The following is a 22207-nucleotide window of genomic DNA, read 5'->3' as shown; positions in this document are numbered from 1 at the left end:
AAAATTTGATTTCTTATCTATATTTATTACAATATTAAAATTTGATTTCTTATCTATATTTATTACAATATTAAAATTTGATTTCTTATCTATATTTATTACAATATTAAAATTTGATTTCTTATCTATATTTATTACAATATTAAAATTTGATTTCTTATCTATATGTATTACAATATTAAAATTTGATTTCTTATCTATATTTATTATAATATTAAAATTTGATTTCTTATCTATATTTATTATAATATTAAAATTTGATTTCTTATCTATATTTATTATAATATTAAAATTTGATTTCTTATCTATATTTATTATAATATTAAAATTTGATTTCTTATCTATATTTATTATAATATTAAAATTTGATTTCTTATCTATATTTATTATAATATTAAAATTTGATTTCTTATAATCTATATTTATTATAATATTAAAATTTGATTTCTTATAATCTATATTTATTATAATATTAAAATTTGATTTCTTATAATCTATATTTATTATAATATTAAAATTTGATTTCTTATCTATATGTATTACAATATTAAAATTTGATTTCTTATCTATATTTATTATAATATTAAAATTTGATTTCTTATCTATATTTATTACAATATTAAAATTTGATTTCTTATCTATATTTATTACAATATTAAAATTTGATTTCTTATCTATATTTATTACAATATTAAAATTTGATTTCTTATCTATATTTATTATAATATTAAAATTTGATTTCTTATCTATATTTATTACAATATTAAAATTTGATTTCTTATCTATATTTATTACAATATTAAAATTTGATTTCTTATCTATATTTATTATAATATTAAAATTTGATTTCTTATCTATATTTATTATAATATTAAAATTTGATTTCTTATCTATATTTATTATAATATTAAAATTTGATTTCTTATCTATATTTATTATAATATTAAAATTTGATTTCTTATCTATATTTATTATAAATATTAAAATTTGATTTCTTATAATCTATATTTATTATAATATTAAAATTTGATTTCTTATCTATATTTATTATAATATTAAAATTTGATTTCTTATCTATATTTATTATAATATTAAAATTTGATTTCTTATCTATATTTATTACAATATTAAAATTTGATTTCTTATCTATATTTATTATAATATTAAAATTTGATTTCTTATCTATATTTATTATAATATTAAAATTTGATTTCTTATCTATATTTATTATATTAAAATTTGATTTCTTATCTATATTTATTATAATATTAAAATTTGAATTCTTATCTATATTTATTATAATATTAAAATTTGATTTCTTATAATCTATATTTATTATAATATTAAAATTTGATTTCTTATAATCTATATTTATTATAATATTAAAATTTGATTTCTTATCTATATTTATTACAATATTAAAATTTGATTTCTTATCTATATTTATTATAATATTAAAATTTGATTTCTTATCTATATTTATTACAATATTAAAATTTGATTTCTTATCTATATTTATTACAATATTAAAATTTCATTTCTTATCTATATTTATTACAATATTAAAATTTGATTTCTTATCTATATTTATTACAATATTAAAATTTGATTTCTTATCTATATTTATTATAATATTAAAATTTGATTTCTTATCTATATTTATTACAATATTAAAATTTGATTTCTTATCTATATTTATTATAATATTAAAATTTGATTTCTTATCTATATTTATTATAATATTAAAATTTGATTTCTTATCTATATTTATTATAATATTAAAATTTGATTTCTTATCTATATTTATTATAATATTAAAATTTGATTTCTTATCTATATTTATTATAATATTAAAATTTGATTTCTTATCTATATTTATTATAATATTAAAATTTGATTTCTTATCTATATTTATTATAATATTAAAATTTGATTTCTTATAATCTATATTTATTATAATATTAAAATTTGATTTCTTATCTATATTTATTGTAATATTAAAATTTGATTTCTTATCTATATTTATTACAATATTAAAATTTGATTTCTTATCTATATTTATTACAATATTAAAATTTGATTTCTTATCTCTATTTATTATAATATTAAAATTTGATTTCTTATCTATATTTATTACAATATTAAAATTTGATTTCTTATCTATATTAATATTACAATATTAAAATTTGATTTCTTATCTATATTTATTACAATATTAAAATTTGATTTCTTATCTATATTTATTACAATATTAAAATTTGATTTCTTATCTATATTTATTACAATATTAAAATTTTGATTTCTTATCTATATTTATTACAATATTAAAATTTGATTTCTTATCTATATTTATTACAATATTAAAATTTGATTTCTTATCTATATTTATTATAATATTAAAATTTGATTTCTTATCTATATTTATTATAATATTAAAATTTGATTTCTTATCTATATTTATTATAATATTAAAATTTGATTTCTTATCTATATTTATTATAATATTAAAATTTGATTTCTTATAATCTATATTTATTATAATATTAAAATTTGATTTCTTATAATCTATATTTATTATAATATTAAAATTTGATTTCTTATCTATATTTATTATAATATTAAAATTTGATTTCTTATCTATATTTATTATAATATTAAAATTTGATTTCTTATCTATATTTATTATAATATTAAAATTTGATTTCTTATCTATATTTATTACAATATTAAAATTTGATTTCTTATCTATATTTATTATAATATTAAAATTTGATTTCTTATATATATTATTATTTGATTTCAATATTTTAAAATTTGATTTCTTATCTATATTTATTACAATATTAAAATTTGATTTCTTATCTATATTTATTACAATATTAAAATTTGATTTCTTATCTATATTTATTATAATATTAAAATTTGATTTCTTATCTATATTTATTACAATATTAAAATTTGATTTCTTATCTATATTTATTATAATATTAAAATTTGATTTCTTATAATCTATATTTATTATAATATTAAAATTTGATTTCTTATCTATATTTATTATAATATTAAAATTTGATTTCTTATCTATATTTATTATAATATTAAAATTTGATTTCTTATCTATATTTATTATAATATTAAAATTTGATTTCTTATCTATATTTATATAATATTAAAATTTGATTTCTTATCTATATTTATTATAATATTAAAATTTGATTTCTTATCTATATTTATTACAATATTAAAATTTGATTTCTTATCTTTATTGTAATATTAAAATTTGATTTCTTATCTATATTTATTACAATATTAAAATTTTATTTCTTATCTATATTTATTACAATATTAAAATTTGATTTCTTATCTATATGTATTACAATATTAAAATTTGATTTCTTATCTATATTTATTACAATATTAAAATTTGATTTCTTATCTATATTTATTACAATATTAAAATTTGATTTCTTATCTATATTTATTACAATATTAAAATTTGATTTCTTATCTATATTTATTACAATATTAAAATTTGATTTCTTATCTATATTTATTTAATATTAAAATTTGATTTCTTATCTATATTTATTTTAATATTAAAATTTGATTTCTTATCTATATTTATTATAATATTAAAATTTGATTTTATCTATATTTCTTATCTTTCTTATCTATATTTATTATAATATTAAAATTTGATTTCTTATCTATATTTATTATAATATTAAAATTTGATTTCTTATCTATATTTATTACAATATTAAAATTTGATTTCTATATCTATAAAATTTGATTTCTTATCTATATATTAAATATTAAAATTTTATTTCTTATCTATATTTATTACAATATTAAAATTTGATTTCTTATCTATATGTATTACAATATTAAATTTTGATTTCTTATCTATATTTATTATAATATTAAAATTTATTATAATATTAAAATTTGATTTCTTATCTATATTTATTACAATATTGAAATTTGATTACTTATCTATATTTATTACAATATTAAAATTTGATTTCTTATCTATATTTATTACAATATTAAAATTTGATTTCTTATCTATATGTATTACAATATTAAAATTTGATTTCTTATCTATATTTATTATAATATTAAAATTTGATTTCTTATCAAAATTTATTATAATATTAAAATTTGATTTCTTATCTATATTTATTATAATATTAAAATTTGATTTCTTATAATCTATATTTATTATAATATTAAAATTTGATTTCTTATAATCTATATTTATTATAATATTAAAATTTGATTTCTTATAATCTATATTTATTATAATATTAAAATTTGATTTCTTATCTATATTTATATAATATTAAAATTTGATTTCTTATCTATATTTATTATAATATTAAAATTTGATTTCTTATCTATATTTATTACAATATTAAAATTTGATTTCTTATCTATATTTATTACAATATTAAAATTTGATTTCTTATCTATATTTATTACAATATTAAAATTTGATTTCTTATCTATATTTATTACAATATTAAAATTTGATTTCTTATCTATATTTATTACAATATTAAAATTTGATTTCTTATCTATATTTATTATAATATTAAAATTTGATTTCTTATCTATATTTATTATAATATTAAAATTTGATTTCTTATCTATATTTATTATAATATTAAAATTTGATTTCTTATCTATATTTATTATAATATTAAAATTTGATTTCTTATCTATATTTATTACAATATTAAAATTTGATTTCTTATCTATATTTATTACAATATTAAAATTTGATTTCTTATCTATATTTATTACAATATTAAAATTTGATTTCTTATCTATATTTATTACAATATTAAAATTTGATTTCTTATCTATATTTATTACAATATTAAAATTTGATTTCTTATCTATATTTATTATATATATTAAAATTTGATTTCTTATCTATATTTATTATAATATTAAAATTTGATTTCTTATCTATATTTATTATAATATTAAAATTTGATTTCTTATCTATATTTATTATAATATTAAAATTTGATTTCTTATAATATTAAAATTTTCTTATCTATATTTATATAATATTAAAATTTGATTTCTTATCTATATTTATTATAATATTAAAATTTGATTTCTTATAATCTATATTTATTATAATATTAAAATTTGATTTCTTATAATCTATATTTATTATAATATTAAAATTTGATTTCTTATCTATATTTATATAATATATATTTCTTATCTATATTTATTATAATATTAAAATTTGATTTCTTATCTATATTTATTATAATATTAAAATTTGATTTCTTATCTATATTTATTATAATATTAAAATTTGATTTCTTATCTATATTTATTACAATATTAAAATTTGATTTCTTATCTATATTTATTATAATATTAAAATTTGATTTCTTATCTATATTTATTATTAAATATTAAAATTTGATTTCTTATCTATATTTATTACAATATTAAAATTTGATTTCTTATCTATATTTATTACAATATTAAAATTTGATTTCTTATCTATATTTATTATAATATTAAAATTTGATTTCTTATCTATATTTATTATAATATTAAAATTTGATTTCTTATCTATATTTATTATAATATTAAAATTTGATTTCTTATCTATATTTATTACAATATTAAAATTTGATTTCTTATCTATATTTATTACAATATTAAAATTTGATTTCTTATCTATATTTATTACAATATTAAAATTTGATTTCTTATCTATATTTATTATAATATTAAAATTTGATTTCTTATCTATATTTATTATAATATTAAAATTTGATTTCTTATCTATATTTATTATAATATTAAAATTTGATTTCTTATCTATATTTATTATAATATTAAAATTTGATTTCTTATAATCTATATTTATTATAATATTAAAATTTGATTTCTTATAATCTATATTTATATAATATTAAAATTTGATTTCTTATCTATATTTATTATAATATTAAAATTTGATTTCTTATAATCTATATTTATTATAATATTAAAATTTGATTTCTTATAATCTATATTTATTATAATATTAAAATTTGATTTCTTATCTATATTTATTATAATATTAAAATTTGATTTCTTATCTATATTTATTATAATATTAAAATTTGATTTCTTATCTATATTTATTATAATATTAAAATTTGATTTCTTATCTATATTTATTACAATATTAAAATTTGATTTCTTATCTATATTTATATTATTAAAATTTGATTTCTTATCTATATTTATTACAATATTAAAATTTGATTTCTTATCTATATTTATTACAATATTAAAATTTGATTTCTTATCTATATGTATTACAATATTAAAATTTGATTTCTTATCTATATTTATTATAATATTAAAATTTGATTTCTTATCTATATTTATTACAATATTAAAATTTGATTTCTTATCTATATTTATTATAATATTAAAATTTGATTTCTTATCAAAATTTATTATAATATTAAAATTTGATTTCTTATCTATATTTATTATAATATTAAAATTTGATTTCTTATCTATATTTATTATAATATTAAAATTTGATTTCTTATAATCTATATTTATTATAATATTAAAATTTGATTTCTTATAATCTATATTTATTATAATATTAAAATTTGATTTCTTATAATCTATATTTATTATAATATTAAAATTTGATTTCTTATCTATATTTATTATAATATTAAAATTTGATTTCTTATCTATATTTATATAATATTAAAATTTGATTTCTTATCTATATTTATTACAATATTAAAATTTGATTTCTTATCTATATTTATTATAATATTAAAATTTGATTTCTTATCTATATTTATTACAATATTAAAATTTGATTTCTTATCTATATTTATTATAATATTAAAATTTGATTTCTTATCTATATTTATGTAATATTAAAATTTGATTTCTTATCTATATTTATTACAATATTAAAATTTGATTTCTTATCTATATTTATTATAATATTAAAATTTGATTTCTTATCTATATTTATTATAATATTAAAATTTGATTTCTTATCAAAATTTATTATAATATTAAAATTTGATTTCTTATCTATATTTATTATAATATTAAAATTTGATTTCTTATCTATATTTATTACAATATTAAAATTTGATTTCTTATCTATATTTATTACAATATTAAAATTTGATTTCTTATCTAAATTTATTATAATATTAAAATTTGATTTCTTATCTATATTTATTACAATATTAAAATTTGATTTCTTATCTATATTTATTACAATATTAAAATTTGATTTCTTATCTATATGTATTACAATATTAAAATTTGATTTCTTATCTATATTTATTATAATATTAAAATTTGATTTCTTATCTATATTTATTATAATATTAAAATTTGATTTCTTATCTATATTTATTATAATATTAAAATTTGATTTCTTATAATCTATATTTATTATAATATTAAAATTTGATTTCTTATAATCTATATTTATTATAATATTAAAATTTGATTTCTTATAATCTATATTTATTATAATATTAAAATTTGATTTCTTATCTATATTTATATAATATTAAAATTTGATTTCTTATCTATATTTATTACAATATTAAAATTTGATTTCTTATCTATATTTATATAATATTAAAATTTGATTTCTTATCTATATTTATTACAATATTAAAATTTGATTTCTTATCTATATTTATTACAATATTAAAATTTGATTTCTTATCTATATTTATTACAATATTAAAATTTGATTTCTTATCTATATTTATTACAATATTAAAATTTGATTTCTTATCTATATTTATTATAATATTAAAATTTGATTTCTTATCAAAATTTATTATAATATTAAAATTTGATTTCTTATCTATATTTATTATAATATTAAAATTTGATTTCTTATCTATATTTATTATAATATTAAATTTTGATTTCTTATCTATATTTATTATAATATTAAAATTTGATTTCTTATCAAAATTTATTATAATATTAAAATTTGATTTCTTATCTATATTTATTACAATATTAAAATTTGATTACTTATCTATATTTATTACAATATTAAAATTTGATTTCTTATCTATATTTATTACAATATTAAAATTTGATTTCTTATCTATATTTATTATAATATTAAAATTTGATTTCTTATCTATATTTATTACAATATTAAAATTTGATTTCTTATCTATATTTATTACAATATTAAAATTTGATTTCTTATCTATATTTATTACAATATTAAAATTTGATTTCTTATCTATATTTATTATAATATTAAAATTTGATTTCTTATCTATATTTATTATAATATTAAAATTTGATTTCTTAATATTTATTATTATTAAAATTTGATTTCTTATCTATATTTATTACAATATTAAAATTTGATTTCTTATCTATATTTATTATAATATTAAAATTTGATTTCTTATCTATATTTATTATAATATTAAAATTTGATTTCTTATCTATATTTATTATAATATTAAAATTTGATTTCTTAATCTATATTTATTATAATATTAAAATTTGATTTCTTATCTATATTTATTATAATATTAAAATTTGATTTCTTATCTATATTTATTATAATATTAAAATTTGATTTCTTATCTATATTTATTACAATATTAAAATTTGATTTCTATATCTATATTTATTATAATATTAAAATTTGATTTCTTATCTATATTTATTACAATATTAAAATTTGATTTCTTATCTATATTTATTACAATATTAAAATTTGATTTCTTATCTATATTTATTACAATATTAAAATTTGATTTCTTATCTATATTTATTATATTAAAATTTGATTTCTTATCTATATTTATTACAATATTAAAATTTGATTTCTTATCTATATTTATTATAATATTAAAATTTGATTTCTTATCTATATTTATTACAATATTAAAATTTGATTTCTTATCTATATTTATTATAATATTAAAATTTGATTTCTTATCTATATTTATTATTATTAAAATTTGATTTCTTATATATTTATTAAATATTAAAATTTGATTTCTTATCTATATTTATTATAATATTAAAATTTGATTTCTTATCTATATTTATTATAATATTAAAATTTGATTTCTTATCTATATTTATTATAATATTAAAATTTGATTTCTTATCTATATTTATTATAATATTAAAATTTGATTTCTTATCTATATTTATTATAATATTAAAATTTGATTTCTTATCTATATTTATTATAATATTAAAATTTGATTTCTTATCTATATTTATTATAATATTAAAATTTGATTTCTTATAATCTATATTTATTATAATATTAAAATTTGATTTCTTATAATCTATATTTATTATAATATTAAAATTTGATTTCTTATCTATATTTATATAATATTAAAATTTGATTTCTTATCTATATTTATATAATATTAAAATTTGATTTCTTATCTATATTTATTACAATATTAAAATTTGATTTCTTATCTATATTTATTACAATATTAAAATTTGATTTCTTATCTATATTTATTACAATATTAAAATTTGATTTCTTATCTATATTTATTACAATATTAAAATTTGATTTCTTATCTATATTTATTACAATATTAAAATTTGATTTCTTATCTATATTTATTACAATATTAAAATTTGATTTCTTATCTATATTTATATAATACTAAATTTGATTTCTTATCTATATTTATTATAATATTAAAATTTGATTTCTTATAAACTATATTTATTATAATATTAAAATTTGATTTCTTATCTATATTTATTACAATATTAAAATTTGATTTCTTATCTATATTTATTACAATATTAAAATTTGATTTCTTATCTATATTTATTATAATATTAAAATTTGATTTCTTATCTATATTTATATAATATTAAAATTTGATTTCTTATCTATATTTATTACAATATTAAAATTTGATTTCTTATCTATATTTATTATAATATTAAAATTTGATTTCTTATCTATATTTATTATAATATTAAAATTTGATTTCTTATCTATATTTATTATAATATTAAAATTTGATTTCTTATCTATATTTATTATAATATTAAAATTTGATTTCTTATAATCTATATTTATTATAATATTAAAATTTGATTTCTTATAATCTATATTTATTATAATATTAAAATTTGATTTCTTATAATCTATATTTATTATAATATTAAAATTTGATTTCTTATAATCTATATTTATTATAATATTAAAATTTGATTTCTTATCTATATTTATATAATATTAAAATTTGATTACTTATCTATATTTATTACAATATTAAAATTTGATTTCTTATCTATATTTATATAATATTAAAATTTGATTTCTTATCTATATTTATTACAATATTAAAATTTGATTTCTTATAATCTATATTTATTACAATATTAAAATTTGATTTCTTATCTATATTTATTACAATATTAAAATTTGATTTCTTATCTATATGTATTACAATATTAAAATTTGATTTCTTATCTATATTTATGTAATATTAAAATTTGATTTCTTATCTATATTTATTATAATATTAAAATTTGATTTCTTATCTATATTTATTATAATATTAAAATTTGATTTCTTATCAAAATTTATTATAATATTAAAATTTGATTTCTTATCTATATTTATTATAATATTAAAATTTGATTTCTTATCTATATTTATTATAATATTAAAATTTGATTTCTTATAATCTATATTTATTATAATATTAAAATTTGATTTCTTATAATCTATATTTATTATAATATTAAAATTTGATTTCTTATAATCTATATTTATTATAATATTAAAATTTGATTTCTTATAATCTATATTTATTATAATATTAAAATTTGATTTCTTATCTATATTTATTACAATATTAAAATTTGATTTCTTATCTATATGTATTACAATATTAAAATTTGATTTCTTATCTATATTTATTACAATATTAAAATTTGATTTCTTATCTATATTTATTACAATATTAAAATATTTGATTTCTTATCTATATTTATTATAATATTAAAATTTGATTTCTTATCTATATTTATTACAATATTAAAATTTGATTTCTTATCTATATTTATTACAATATTAAAATTTGATTTCTTATCTATATTTATTACAATATTAAAATTTGATTTCTTATCTATATTTATTACAATATTAAAATTTGATTTCTTATCTATATGTATTACAATATTAAAATTTGATTTCTTATCTATATTTATTATAATATTAAAATTTGATTTCTTATCTATATTTATTACAATATTAAAATTTGATTTCTTATCTATATTTATTATAATATTAAAATTTGATTTCTTATCTATATTTATTATAATATTAAAATTTGATTTCTTATCTATATTTATTATAATATTAAAATTTGATTTCTTATCTATATTTATTATAATATTAAAATTTGATTTCTTATCTATATTTATTATAATATTAAAATTTGATTTCTTATCTCTATATTTATTATAATATTAAAATTTGATTTCTTATCTATATTTATTATAATATTAAAATTTGATTTCTTATCTATATTTATTACAATATTAAAATTTGATTTCTTATCTATATTTATTATAATATTAAAATTTGATTTCTTATCTATATTTATTATAATATTAAAATTTGATTTCTTATCTATATTTATTACAATATTAAAATTTGATTTCTTATCTATATTTATTATAATATTAAAATTTGATTTCTTATCTATATTTATTATAATATTAAAATTTGATTTCTTATCTATATTTATTATAATATTAAAATTTGATTTCTTATCTATATTTATTACAATATTAAAATTTGATTTCTTATCTATATTTATTATAATATTAAAATTTGATTTCTTATCTATATTTATTATAATATTAAAATTTGATTTCTTATCTATATTTATTATAATATTAAAATTTGATTTCTTATCTATATTTATTACAATATTAAAATTTGATTTCTTATCTATATTTATTACAATATTAAAATTTGATTTCTTATCTATATTTATTACAATATTAAAATTTGATTTCTTATCTATATTTATTACAATATTAAAATTTGATTTCTTATCTATATTTATTATAATATTAAAATTTGATTTCTTATCTATATTTATTATAATATTAAAATTTGATTTCTTATCTATATTTATTATAATATTAAAATTTGATTTCTTATCTATATTTATTATAATATTAAAATTTGATTTCTTATAATCTATATTTATTATAATATTAAAATTTGATTTCTTATAATCTATATTTATTATAATATTAAAATTTGATTTCTTATCTATATTTATTATAATATTAAAATTTGATTTCTTATAATCTATATTTATTATAATATTAAAATTTGATTTCTTATCTATATTTATTACAATATTAAAATTTGATTTCTTATCTATATTTATTACAATATTAAAATTTGATTTCTTATCTATATTTATTACAATATTAAAATTTGATTTCTTATCTATATTTATTACAATATTAAAATTTGATTTCTTATCTATATTTATTACAATATTAAAATTTGATTTCTTATCTATATTTATTACAATATTAAAATTTGATTTCTTATCTATATTTATTACAATATTAAAATTTGATTTCTTATCTATATTTATTATAATATTAAAATTTGATTTCTTATCTATATTTATTATAATATTAAAATTTGATTTCTTATCTATATTTATTACAATATTAAAATTTGATTTCTTATCTATATTTATTATAATATTAAAATTTGATTTCTTATCTATATTTATTATAATATTAAAATTTGATTTCTTATCTATATTTATTATAATATTAAAATTTGATTTCTTATCTATATTTATTACAATATTAAAATTTGATTTCTTATCTATATGTATTACAATATTAAAATTTGATTTCTTATCTATATTTATTATAATATTAAAATTTGATTTCTTATCTATATTTATTATAATATTAAAATTTGATTTCTTATCTATATTTATTATAATATTAAAATTTGATTTCTTATCTATATTTATTATAATATTAAAATTTGATTTCTTATAATCTATATTTATTATAATATTAAAATTTGATTTCTTATCTATATTTATTATAATATTAAAATTTGATTTCTTATCTATATTTATTACAATATTAAAATTTGATTTCTTATCTATATTTATTACAATATTAAAATTTGATTTCTTATCTATATTTATTACAATATTAAAATTTGATTTCTTATCTATATTTATTACAATATTAAAATTTGATTTCTTATCTATATTTATTACAATATTAAAATTTGATTTCTTATCTATATTTATTACAATATTAAAATTTGATTTCTTATCTATATTTATTATAATATTAAAATTTGATTTCTTATCTATATTTATTATAATATTAAAATTTGATTTCTTATCTATATTTATTATAATATTAAAATTTGATTTCTTATCTATATTTATTATAATATTAAAATTTGATTTCTTATCTATATTTATTACAATATTAAAATTTGATTTCTTATAATATTTATTATAATATAAAATTTGATTTCTTATCTATATTTATTATAATATTAAAATTTGATTTCTTATCTATATTTATTACAATATTAAAATTTGATTTCTTATCTATATTTATTACAATATTAAAATTTGATTTCTTATCTATATTTATTACAATATTAAAATTTGATTTCTTATCTATATTTATTATTAAAATTTGATTTCTTATCTAATTTATTATAATATTAAAATTTGATTTCTTATCTATATTTATTATAATATTAAAATTTGATTTCTTATCTATATTTATTATAATATTAAAATTTGATTTCTTATCTAATCTATTATTTATAATATTAAAATTTGATTTCTTATAATCTATATTTATTATAATATTAAAATTTGATTTCTTATAATCTATATTTATTATAATATTAAAATTTGATTTCTTATCTATATTTATTATAATATTAAAATTTGATTTCTTATCTATATTTATTATAATATTAAAATTTGATTTCTTATCTATATTTATTACAATATTAAAATTTGATTTCTTATCTATATTTATTATAATATTAAAATTTGATTTCTTATCTATATTTATTACAATATTAAAATTTGATTTCTTATCTATATTTATTATAATATTAAAATTTGATTTCTTATCTATATTTATTACAATATTAAAATTTGATTTCTTATCTATATTTATTATAATATTAAAATTTGATTTCTTATCTATATTTATTACAATATTAAAATTTGATTTCTTATCTATATTTATTACAATATTAAAATTTGATTTCTTATCTATATTTATTATAATATTAAAATTTGATTTCTTATCTATATTTATTATAATATTAAAATTTGATTTCTTATCTATATTTATTATAATATTAAAATTTGATTTCTTATCTATATTTATTATAATATTAAAATTTGATTTCTTATCTATATTTATTATAATATTAAAATTTGATTTCTTATCTATATTTATTATAATATTAAAATTTGATTTCTTATCTATATTTATTATAATATTAAAATTTGATTTCTTATAATTTATTATAATATTAAAATTTGATTTCTATATTTATTATAATATTAAAATTTGATTTCTTATCTATATTTATTATAATATTAAAATTTGATTTCTTATAATCTATATTTATTATAATATTAAAATTTGATTTCTTATCTATATTTATTATAATATTAAAATTTGATTTCTTATCTATATTTATTATAATATTAAAATTTGATTTCTTATCTATATTTATTACAATATTAAAATTTGATTTCTTATCTATATTTATTACAATATTAAAATTTGATTTCTTATCTATATTTATTACAATATTAAAATTTGATTTCTTATCTATATTTATTACAATATTAAAATTTGATTTCTTATCTATATTTATTATAATATTAAAATTTGATTTCTTATCTATATTTATTACAATATTAAAATTTGATTTCTTATCTATATTTATTACAATATTAAAATTTGATTTCTTATCTATATGTATTACAATATTAAAATTTGATTTCTTATCTATATGTATTACAATATTAAAATTTGATTTCTTATCTATATTTATTATAATATTAAAATTTGATTTCTTATCTATATTTATTATAATATTAAAATTTGATTTCTTATCTATATTTATTATAATATTAAAATTTGATTTCTTATCTATATTTATTATAATATTAAAATTTGATTTCTTATCTATATTTATTATAATATTAAAATTTGATTTCTTATAATCTATATTTATTATAATATTAAAATTTGATTTCTTATAATCTATATTTATTATAATATTAAAATTTGATTTCTTATCTATATTTATTACAATATTAAAATTTGATTTCTTATCTATATTTATTATAATATTAAAATTTGATTTCTTATCTATATTTATTACAATATTAAAATTTGATTTCTTATCTATATTTATTATAATATTAAAATTTGATTTCTTATCTATATTTATTACAATATTAAAATTTGATTTCTTATCTATATTTATTACAATATTAAAATTTGATTTCTTATCTATATTTATTACAATATTAAAATTTGATTTCTTATCTATATTTATTATAATATTAAAATTTGATTTCTTATCTATATTTATTATAATATTAAAATTTGATTTCTTATCTATATTTATTATATTAAAATTTGATTTCTTATCTATATTTATTATAATATTAAAATTTGATTTCTTATCTATATTTATTATAATATTAAAATTTGATTTCTTATCTATATTTATTATAATATTAAAATTTGATTTCTTATAATCTATATTTATTATAATATTAAAATTTGATTTCTTATAATCTATATTTATTATAATATTAAAATTTGATTTCTTATCTATATTTATTATAATATTAAAATTTGATTTCTTATCTATATTTATTATAATATTAAAATTTGATTTCTTATCTATATTTATTATAATATTAAAATTTGATTTCTTATCTATATTTATTATAATATTAAAATTTGATTTCTTATCTATATTTATTATAATATTAAAATTTGATTTCTTATCTATATTTATTACAATATTAAAATTTGATTTCTTATCTATATTTATTATAATATTAAAATTTGATTTCTTATCTATATTTATTACAATATTAAAATTTGATTTCTTATCTATATTTATTACAATATTAAAATTTGATTTCTTATCTATATTTATTACAATATTAAAATTTGATTTCTTATCTATATTTATTATAATATTAAAATTTGATTTCTTATCTATATTTATTATAATATTAAAATTTGATTTCTTATCTATATTTATTACAATATTAAAATTTGATTTCTTATCTATATTTATTATAATATTAAAATTTGATTTCTTATCTATATTTATTATAATATTAAAATTTGATTTCTTATCTATATTTATTATAATATTAAAATTTGATTTCTTATCTATATTTATTATAATATTAAAATTTGATTTCTTATCTATATTTATTATAATATTAAAATTTGATTTCTTATCTATATTTATTATAATATTAAAATTTGATTTCTTATCTATATTTATTATAATATTAAAATTTGATTTCTTATAATCTATATTTATTATAATATTAAAATTTGATTTCTTATCTATATTTATTATATTAAAATTTGATTTCTTATCTATATTTATTACAATATTAAAATTTGATTTCTTATCTATATTTATTACAATATTAAAATTTGATTTCTTATCTATATTTATTACAATATTAAAATTTGATTTCTTATCTATATTTATTACAATATTAAAATTTGATTTCTTATCTATATTTATTATAATATTAAAATTTGATTTCTTATCTATATTTATTATAATATTAAAATTTGATTTCTTATCTATATTTATTATAATATTAAAATTTGATTTCTTAATCTATTTTATTATAATATTAAAATTTGATTTCTTATCTATATTTATTATAATATTAAAATTTGATTTCTTATCTATATTTATTACAATATTAAAATTTGATTTCTTATCTATATTTATTATAATATTAAAATTTGATTTCTTATCTATATTTATTATAATATTAAAATTTGATTTCTTATCTATATTTATTATAATATTAAAATTTGATTTCTTATCTATATTTATTACAATATTAAAATTTGATTTCTTATCTATATTTATTACAATATTAAAATTTGATTTCTTATCTATATTTATTATAATATTAAAATTTGATTTCTTATCTATATTTATTATAATATTAAAATTTGATTTCTTATCTATATTTATTATAATATTAAAATTTGATTTCTTATCTATATTTATTATAATATTAAAATTTGATTTCTTATATTTATAATATTATTTATTTCTAATATTAAAATTTGATTTCTTATAATCTATATTTATTATAATATTAAAATTTGATTTCTTATAATCTATATTTATTATAATATTAAAATTTGATTTCTTATCTATATTTATTATAATATTAAAATTTGATTTCTTATCTATATTTATTATAATATTAAAATTTGATTTCTTATCTATATTTATTACAATATTAAAATTTGATTTCTTATCTATATTTATTATAATATTAAAATTTGATTTCTTATCTATATTTATTACAATATTAAAATTTGATTTCTTATCTATATTTATTACAATATTAAAATTTGATTTCTTATCTATATTTATTATAATATTAAAATTTGATTTCTTATCTATATTTATTATAATATTAAAATTTGATTTCTTATCTATATTTATTATAATATTAAAATTTGATTTCTTATCTATATTTATTATAATATTAAAATTTGATTTCTATAATCTATATTTATTATAATATTTAAAATTTGATTTCTTATCTATATTTATTATAATATTAAAATTTGATTTCTTATAATCTATATTTATTATAATATTAAAATTTGATTTCTTATAATCTATATTTATTATAATATTAAAATTTGATTTCTTATCTATATTTATTATAATATTAAAATTTGATTTCTTATCTATATATTTATTACAATATTAAAATTTGATTTCTTATCTATATTTATTAATAATATTAAAATTTGATTTCTTATCTATATTTATTATAATATTAAAATTTGATTTCTTATCTATATTTATTATAATATTAAAATTTGATTTCTTATCTATATTTATTACAATATTAAAATTTGATTTCTTATCTATATTTATTACAATATTAAAATTTGATTTCTTATCTATATTTATTACAATATTAAAATTTGATTTCTTATCTATATTTATTAATATTAAAATTTGATTTCTTATCTATATTTATTATAATATTAAAATTTGATTTCTTATCTAAATTTTATTATAATATTAAAATTTGATTTCTTATCTATATTTATTATAATATTAATATTTGATTTCTTATAATCTATATTTATTATAATATTAAAATTTGATTTCTTATCTATATTTATTATAATATTAAAATTTGATTTCTTATCTATATTTATTATAATATTAAAATTTGATTTCTTATCTATATTTATTATAATATTAAAATTTGATTACTTATCTATATTTATTACAATATTAAAATTTGATTTCTTATCTATATTTATTATAATATTAAAATTTGATTTCTTATCTATATTTATTACAATATTAAAATTTGATTTCTTATCTATATTTATTATAATATTAAAATTTGATTTCTTATCTATATTTATTATAATATTAAAATTTGATTTCTTATCTATATTTATTATAATATTAAAATTTGATTTCTTATAATCTATATTTATTATAATATTAAAATTTGATTTCTTATAATCTATATTTATTATAATATTAAAATTTGATTTCTTATAATCTATATTTATTATAATATTAAAATTTGATTTCTTATCTATATTTATATAATATTAAAATTTGATTACTTATCTATATTTATTATAATATTAAAATTTGATTTCTTATCTATATTTATTATAATATTAAAATTTGATTTCTTATCTATATTTATTACAATATTAAAATTTGATTTCTTATCTATATTTATTACAATATTAAAATTTGATTTCTTATCTATATTTATTACAATATTAAAATTTGATTTCTTATCTATATTTATTATAATATTAAAATTTGATTTCTTATCTATATTTATATAAAATTTGTAATATTAAAATTTGATTTCTTATCTATATTTATATAATATTAAAATTTGATTTCTTATCTATATTTATTATAATATTAAAATTTGATTTCTTATCTATATTTATTATATTATTAAAATTTGATTTCTTATCTATATTTATTATAATATTAAAATTTGATTTCTTATCTATATTTATTATAATATTAAAATTTGATTTCTTATCTATATTTATTATAATATTAAAATTTGATTTCTTATCTATATTTATTATAATATTAAAATTTGATTTCTTATCTATATTTATTATAATATTAAAATTTGATTTCTTATCTATATTTATTATAATATTAAAATTTGATTTCTTATCTATATTTATTATAATATTAAAATTTGATTTCTTATCTATATTTATTATAATATTAAAATTTGATTTCTTATAATCTATATTTATTATAATATTAAAATTTGATTTCTTATCTATATTTATTACTAATATTAAAATTTGACTTCTTATCTATATTTATTACAATATTAAAATTTGATTTCTTATCTATATTTATTATAATATTAAAATTTGATTTCTTATCTATATTTATTATAATATTAAAATTTGATTTCTTATCTATATTTATTATAATATTAAAATTTGATTTCTTATCTATATTTATTACAATATTAAAATTTGATTTCTTATCTATATTTATTACAATATTAAAATTTGATTTCTTATCTATATTTATTATAATATTAAAATTTGATTTTATCTTATCTATATTTATTATAATATTAAAATTTGATTTCTTATCTATATTTATTATAATATTAAAATTTGATTTCTTATCTATATTTATTATAATATTAAAATTTGATTTCTTATCTATATTTATTATAATATTAAAATTTGATTTCTTATCTATATTTATTATAATATTAAAATTTGATTTCTTATCTATATTTATTATAATATTAAAATTTGATTTCTTATCTATATTTATTATAATATTAAAATTTGATTTCTTATCTATATTTATTACAATATTAAAATTTGATTTCTTATCTATATTTATTACAATATTAAAATTTGATTTCTTATCTATATTTATTACAATATTAAAATTTGATTTCTTATCTATATTTATTATAATATTAAAATTTGATTTCTTATCTATATTTATTACAATATTAAAATTTGATTTCTTATCTATATTTATTACAATATTAAAATTTGATTTCTTATCTATATTTATTACAATATTAAAATTTGATTTCTTATCTATATTTATTATAATATTAAAATTTGATTTCTTATCTATATTTATTATAATATTAAAATTTGATTTCTTATCTATATTTATTATAATATTAAAATTTGATTTCTTATCTATATTTATTATAATATTAAAATTTGATTTCTTATAATCTATATTTATTATAATATTAAAATTTGATTTCTTATCTATATTTATTATAATATTAAAATTTGATTTCTTATCTATATTTATTATAATATTAAAATTTGATTTCTTATCTATATTTATTATAATATTAAAATTTGATTTCTTATCTATATTTATTATAATATTAAAATTTGATTTCTTATCTATATTTATTACAATATTAAAATTTGATTTCTTATCTATATTTATTACAATATTAAAATTTGATTTCTTATCTATATTTATTACAATATTAAAATTTGATTTCTTATCTATATTTATTATAATATTAAAATTTGATTTCTTATCTATATTTATTATAATATTAAAATTTGATTTCTTATCTATATTTTATTAAAATTTGATTTCTATTTATATTTATTTCTTAATCTATATTTATATTATTAAAATTTGATTTCTTATCTATATTTATTACAATATTAAAATTTGATTTCTTATCTATATTTATTATAATATTAAAATTTGATTTCTTATCTATATTTATTACAATATTAAAATTTGATTTCTTATCTATATTTATTACAATATTAAAATTTGATTTCTTATCTATATTTATTATAATATTAAAATTTGATTTCTTATCTATATTTATTACAATATTAAAATTTGATTTCTTATCTATATTTATTACAATATTAAAATTTGATTTCTTATCTATATTTATTACAATATTAAAATTTGATTTCTTATCTATATTTATTAAATTAAAATTTGATTTCTTATCTATATTTATTACAATATTAAAATTTGATTTCTTATCTATATTTATACAATATTAAAATTTGATTTCTTATCTATATTTATTACAATATTAAAATTTGATTTCTTATCTATATTTATTATAATATTAAAATTTGATTTCTTATCTATATTTATTATAATATTAAAATTTGATTTCTTATCTATATTTATTATAATATTAAAATTTGATTTCTTATCTATATTTATTATAATATTAAAATTTGATTTCTTATATCTATATTTATTATAATATTAAAATTTGATTTCTTATAATCTATATTTATTATAATATTAAAATTTGATTTCTTATAATCTATATTTATTATAATATTAAAATTTGATTTCTTATAATCTATATTTATTATAATATTAAAATTTGATTTCTTATCTATATTTATTACAATATTAAAATTTGATTTCTTATCTATATTTATTACAATATTAAAATTTGATTTCTTATCTATATTTATTACAATATTAAAATTTGATTTCTTATCTATATTTATTACAATATTAAAATTTTATTTCTTATCTATATTTATTACAATATTAAAATTTGATTTCTTATCTATATTTATTACAATATTAAATTTTGATTTCTTATCTATATTTATTATAATATTAAAATTTGATTTCTTATCTATATTTATGTAATATTATTATTTGATTTCTTATCTATATTTATTATAATTTAACTTATTTCTTATATATTTATTATATATTAAAATTTGATTTCTTATCTATATATTTATTATAATATTAAAATTT

The sequence above is a fragment of the Tachypleus tridentatus genome, unplaced genomic scaffold (assembly GCF_004210375.1).
Source record: "Tachypleus tridentatus isolate NWPU-2018 unplaced genomic scaffold, ASM421037v1 Hic_cluster_1, whole genome shotgun sequence".
Classification (NCBI taxonomy): domain Eukaryota; kingdom Metazoa; phylum Arthropoda; class Merostomata; order Xiphosura; family Limulidae; genus Tachypleus; species Tachypleus tridentatus.
Note: the sequence above shows the minus strand (reverse complement) of the source record.